The sequence below is a fragment of the Lycium ferocissimum genome, chromosome 4 (genome assembly GCF_029784015.1).
Source record: "Lycium ferocissimum isolate CSIRO_LF1 chromosome 4, AGI_CSIRO_Lferr_CH_V1, whole genome shotgun sequence".
Lineage (NCBI taxonomy): Eukaryota > Viridiplantae > Streptophyta > Magnoliopsida > Solanales > Solanaceae > Lycium > Lycium ferocissimum.
The window spans coordinates 31,136,829-31,143,580 of NC_081345.1; the positions used below are offsets into that span (position 1 = coordinate 31,136,829).

At 34.2% G+C, this 6,752-nt stretch overlaps 1 long non-coding RNA gene across 1 annotated transcript; it reads left to right on the forward strand.

Annotated features, from left to right (window-relative positions):
- Positions 1 to 1,734: 1,734 nt before the first annotated feature.
- Positions 1,735 to 4,986, forward strand: LOC132054584 (uncharacterized). Its single transcript, XR_009414326.1, has 4 exons — positions 1,735 to 2,834; positions 3,786 to 3,903; positions 3,989 to 4,047; positions 4,592 to 4,986. It is a non-coding gene; the product is annotated as an uncharacterized LOC132054584 (long non-coding RNA).
- Positions 4,987 to 6,752: the final 1,766 nt, after the last annotated feature.

Here is a 6,752-nt window from a genome sequence, read left to right on the forward strand (position 1 = left end):
CTCACAACATCCACTTTGTGAAAATCACTTGAGAGACTAGAACAACACTTAGGACACTCTTTCCATCGACCACCACATCGGTTACAAAAGTTCCAGTCATAGAATTTAAAAGGGTCACACATCACATCCCGTATGCGCCAAATTTTAGAACAATTTTCCCATAAGTGGGGTCCTCCACAAAGTGCACAAAAATCAATAAAACATGAATACCCAACATTCGATAAATTTTCGTTCAAAGATGCCATGTCAAGAAGAATACCAGAATATTAAACAAAAACAAAAAAAATTAAGAACAAAAAATTAAAATAAAAAAAATAAAACTTGAATAGACAAAAAGAAAAGTCTAATCTAGATAAACAATTAATTTCTAAGTCCCGGCAGCGGCGCCAAAAACTTGTTGCTCCCAAACGCATACGCAAGTATACGCGGTCGTACAAGTAATATAGGATTTTTAAGTCCAGATATCGTACCCACAGGGACTTATGATTAACTATTTACTAAATTAAACTAATTCTAATTATCTAAACAAGAAATAAAATACAAATTATATTTGTCAACTAATTAAAAATAAAAGAAGACAAATAATAAACTTCAAACAAGAAAGAGCAAATTTTTATCGGAGAAGAGATAGATCTAGGGCTATGACCACTAACAATCCAGCTGAGTTTTCAAATCGTTCTACCTATGGGTTACTAGTTGACGGGTTAATTGTAACTTTTTGATATTCTCTCGAACTACTCACAAGCTTTGTAGATGCTACTATAACGCCTATATCTCTATGGTCGTCGGAGGTAACAAGAACGCATTTATTTCTCCGTATTCAACTAAGTAGGGCTAAAGGGTATATCTCTATCCTCGGTAGCGAAACGATTAAATCGAACAAACTCTATTTATTCTTATTACGTACGTGAATTCCTTTCTCAAGTTCAATTCTCGCACCGCAAGATAGTGTTCAATTAGTGATCAAGTAATCAAACAATTAAGACCAAGAATAAATAAATAACCCAAAGATAGAAAATCAATAGATAGAAACGATAATCAAACGTCAACTTTCATGTTTGTGTCAAAGCCCTAGAACTAAAGAGTTTAGCTCCACATAGACATGGAGGAAAAACAACAAATCATCCGAATAAAAATATCAAAATAAGTGTTACAGAGAAGAGAAGGTAAAACCTTGTAAATACGGCCTCCACGGCGGCTCCAAGCTCTCTCTAAGTCTAAAGTTATGAACTAAGGGTTTCAAGCTATCCAAAGTTATGTAAAAACCGTGTCGAATATGTATTTATAGGGTACCAAAAGGCCTGGGCTTTTAAAAACCAAATCCAACTCGGATCAGAAAAAATCGCGGGCTCGCATTACACCCGCATCGCGGGTGAAACGCGGAACCAACAGAGACTGCATTTTCTTTCGAATTTCTTTGCTGCCTTCGTCAATTTGCTGCCAGGTATATCACTCTCTCTTTTGCTTCTTTTCTTTCGTCTTCAACTTGGGAGACAAAGTTTAGGGAGTGTCTCCCACTTTGTCTCCCCTTCTTTTTTTTTTTTTCTCTTTTTCTGCTTTTTATTTGATTTTGCTCCAAATCTCTTCATCTTTACACCGCTTTATTCCTACATAATAAAATATAATATTAAGCACAACTCATTACAATTAATACTCAAAAGACAATTAAAAGTACTAAAATGTGAGGCAACTAATAGCTAAATATATGCAATTTTAGGCCGAACATCATAAAGTCCATTTAAAGAAAAATATTTTCTAATAAATTCTTTTTAGAAATAGGTCAGCAGCCTTTTGTATAAGAAATAGTGTTGGAGATTTGATCAGTGCTAGGGGAAGAAGATTACAAGACACTACTAACATTATTGCAGAGCTTATAGCTATAAAAGATGGTCTGAAATTTTGTCTAGAGAATCATCTGATTCCAGTTATAGTTGAACAAATTCATTAGCTATGAGAAACATGTTGGAAGGAGAATGGGAGGTTCCTTGGTGTGTGACATTGGAAGTTAATGCAATTCAAGCCATGAGGGAGGGTTATGATGTGCAAGTTGTGCATGTGCTCAGAGAAAGGAATACTCTGGCTGATTATTTCACTAACCTGATTTTTTATTTGCAGGCACAATTGAATTCAATTCATTTCAGGAGGTTCCATTAACAGGGAAGAAGATCATCAACCCGGACAAGAGTCAAACACCTAAGATGAGAACAACGCCCATGAGAAGAGAAGGACAAGACTGAGTCACATCAAATTACATGTAACAAGTCTGAGGATTGAGAATACAACTTGCATGCTCTATGGATGCATTTCAGTGACAGATGGATTCAACATTAGGTTAATTTGATGGTGGTATTAGCATGCTCTATCCACGTGGCCTTTCTTCAACAGCCTCATCGGCGTCAACTTTAAAATTTCTCCGACGCCGCCGGTAACGTTTCATCCTCATAGGGAAACGCCGTTTCAATGGAGGTCTCAGGTGGACGGTGTCACGAAGGAATTTGTGGACGGAGGAATCGAGTTTGGCGGCATCGGCTATGGCCATTAATGCTTGTAGAAACAAGAGAGAGAGAAATGGGGGGTTATAGCTGAGGCAATAGGAAGGTTTTCGGAGATATATCAAAGAGTAGACAAGGCAAAACAGAGACCAATGGTGGAGTTGAAATTTGCTGAAGATTTGGAGATACAACAGAGAAGGAAACTGATTATGGAGTCACAAGTGCATCTTAAATGCTCGGACGTAGATTGCAATCCAGTCCACACGAGTGCTTGTGCATGTATCCTGTGTTGCGCGGACTCGACCCTTCAAAAGTAGTACATATTTGGAGGATATGACAAAGGTATGTTAGCATTTTTGGATAGTCTGAAAGAACACAAAAAAATGTATATGTGTGTGCAGTCTTTGAATGTAAAGGAAGGCATTGACATTCCAATCTCCTGTATTTGTTGAATTATTTCTTAATTATGTCTCAGTGAGAGATATTCATTTTGTGTCGTATCTTATAGTACGCAACAGTAAGTTATCAAAAAAGTTTTGACACTAATGTTGGATGACTTTAATATCTCATAGAAGTTATTCTTGATGAAAAAGGAAGTGAATTATTTCAGGTAAACTTACTCACTATGAGGCAAATATTTGAGGAACAGATAATGTGGCAATCCTTCGCATGTCTGCGTTAAACTAGCTATACGTTAAAACTGCAGATGGGCTCTTCTGTATTAGTTATAAAACATCACCCTATGAAGTTAATTGGTGTGGATAAGAGATGAGTGTTTTTCCCATTTATGCTGCCTTTTCTCTTTTCTTTCGAATGGTGGTCAATTTCGAATTTGGAAACTGAAAACTTTTTATAAACAAAGATGAGGTTTCTATTAAAGCACCCATGTCTTGAAGGTGCTAGTAGGAAAGTAGACAAGTTAATTGGGTGCATAATATCTAAACAAAATTGTACCCGAGGAAAGATTTTTAATCTTTTCTACTTTCTATTGTGCATGATATTCTACTCTGAGCATGTGATTAAGCTGTACAATATAATATCGTAGCTTTTGGTCGGACGGCAATTTAGTGCTTAATAGTTTATGCACTAGATACAGTAAAAGTTGTGACCCTATAGAATTTGTTCTCTGGGTTTTGGAGTGTGTAGCTTTGATCTTCTTGTTGACATGCATCAGTGTATGCTTGTTCATATTTAACTTGCAAAAGTTGATATTCATTAGGTAGAAGATTTAGTGCAAAAAGATAATCATTTTATGACTTCTTCTTAATTTGAGAAGACTGCTTTATCCCTCAGGCTGAAAACTCTATTTTCCTTGTCTTGGAGTTTTGTGCTGGCGGGGATCTGGCTTCTTATATTTAGAATCATGGCAGAGTTCAAGAATGTGTAGCTAGAAAATTTATGAGACAGATTGGTAAATGTTTGTTTAGAATTCTTCTTATTAGCATGCTGTCCTTAATATTTGTACAACTGATGCTATTCTGGTTGCGATACTGTAGGAGCTGGCCTAGAGGTACTAAGCATGCACCAAATCATCCACCGTGACTTGAAGCCGGAGGTATAAGTTTTTGTTTCTTATGATCATAAAGCGAATGCATTTCAATATGCACAATCTAGATACTATATCCGGGTTATTTCAATATGCACAATCCAAATATAACTGGCATCGGTATCGATCATAAAGTGAATGCATTTCAATATGCACAATCTAGATTTTATTTCTTCTGCTTGACTGCTTCAAGCCTTGCATCTTTGGTTATCGAAGTAAAGGACAAATAAATGGCTTTCTCCAAATTCTTCAAATTAATCATATCAAGCTGGGGAAATTTCTTCAGTATAACTAGCATTGGTATCGTTTATCTTCAAAACCATCTAAATTCTCCTTCCTCAAAAATCTTCATCATTCCTTTCCATCTGAGTAGAGGACAAATAACTGGTTTTCACAAATTCAAACTGATTAAATGGAGTTTACGAAATTTCTTCACCTCCTGGGCAGCTGTTGTTCGCTGATGCGGTTAAAGAGCTTGGCATGCTAGTCCCCTTATCCAATATGAAACTTCTTCTTCTTAAAAATGTTGGCTACACTTTGACTTGAAATGCAGCAAAAAGGTTCTCTTTCTGGATGTTGAGCACGAAAATTGAGCATTTTGCAGCATCGTCACTTCAATTCGGCTAGAGGTGCTTGGAGTGAGCTAGAGGAGTGCTTTTCATATCGCTTTTCTGCATGTGGACTTATTTTATGCCTTGAAAGGATGACAGATAACCTTCTTAAAAAAAAAAAAGGATTACAGATGATTCTACCCCAATTGTCTCACCCTACTTTTATGGGACTATGTCAGACACTGCTATGGACTAAGAGAGAGAAGGTAGTCTATCCAAGGGGTGGAAGTCACTTCTTTTATCATATGTTCGCGTCTCTTTCATCATAGACAGTTTCTCCATGAGTTTAAGGGGTTCATGTTGCTAAGGAAATCAATTCAGCGATACTGATTCCAACCTTTAATAAAACGGGTAGATATCTCAAAAGATCACTCAACTTTGAGAATATATGTAGCAAAGTCATTAAACTTTGCTACATATCAATAAAATCACTCAACTTTGTCTTTTTCTCTCGTAAAATCACTCAACTAGATGTGTCATAAAAAACATATGACATGGCAATATTATTATGCCATGTAGATATAGGCCCCACAAATAAAATAAAATAAAATAAAATAAAATAGGGGTAAGTTTTTAAAAATATACTGAAATATTAAACACTTATTTTATCTCCATAATTAATTTCTTGAGAATTCAAAATTAATTTTAAATATTTGAATAATTAATATTTCATTTTTTTTTTTAAGAAAAAAGATACTAAAATTTTACTCATATAAAGAAAGTATTGAATTTTTCAAATCAAATTGCACATTAGATTATTGAAATTTTATTTTTTCAAGTTTAAAACTTTCATGTAAATTTTTCGAAATTTATAATAACAGTTATTATTTTTTTGTCATAATTATTATGTTACGTTTTAACAGAAAATAAGGGATACATCCCTTAAATAAAGCCTTAAATTCCTCGAAGTAGGATAAAACCGTTTCCTATTTTCTTTATATGAGTAAAATTTTAGTATCTTTTTTTTAAAAAAAAATTGATATATTAATTATTAAATTATTTAGAATTAGCTTTGAATTCTCAAATAATTAATTAGGAGGATAAAATAGTGTTTACAATTTTAGTATATTTATAATTTTAAATCTATCTTATTTTATTTGTGCGGCCCATGTCTACATGGCATAAAAAATTAATTAATATTGCCATGTCATATTTTTTTTTATGACACATCTAGTTGAGTGATTTTATGAGAAAAAAGGCCAAAGTTGAGTGATTCTATTGATATGTAGCAAAGTTCAATGACTTTACTACATAATTTCTCAAAGTTGAGTGATCTTTTGAGATATTTACCCTACACCCTCCGTCTCAATTTATGTGAAGGTGTTTGATCGGGCAAAAGTTTAAGAATGAAAAAGATAAAGATTTTTAAACTTGTAGTTTAAAACAAGCCATAGATATTTGTGAGGCTAAATTATTCTAGTAAGGGTAAAGTGGGATGTTTAAAGTTAAATTGTTATTAAATATAAAAAGGTGTCCTTTTTTTGGGATTGACCAAGAAGGAAAGAATGTCACATATATTGGGACAGAGTAGTATTTGTTATCTTCTAAAACTTTCAACAGTTGCAAGTTACGGAGGGACATCTTTATGGATAGATGGATGAAATCACCGTCTTAAAAGATCAATATTCCAGTAATATTATGTATCACTGTTTTTGCAACTTGGTGTAAACTGGTACTTGTAACAAAACCAGAAGTTAGTGCTAGCAGAAAGAATTGATTTCTAGGAAAATAGAAGCTGCAGAAGGTTCAACTTTACCTGTAAGCCAACTAACTTTTTCTTGTCTCGAGACTTGAAGATACTTAGGCGCCTGTTTTCATGTCCTGCCACCTTTAGCAGGAGAAGTATGAACATTTATCTAGTGCATTTATTTTCCTCAATCCATGTTCCATTGACCTTATTTGTTCATGTATCTATAGGAAAAGCACGGATGCATTTGCAAGATGAGAACGATGAAATTGTGCAATCTGTTATGTTACCTTTCTCAAAATTGTACAATCTGTCTTGTCAAAAGAAAATAGCTTCAATTTTGCTAGTGTAACATTATATAGCATTACCCTTCATCCAATTTTTCAGTGTACATTAGATTGTTAATTATTATGTTA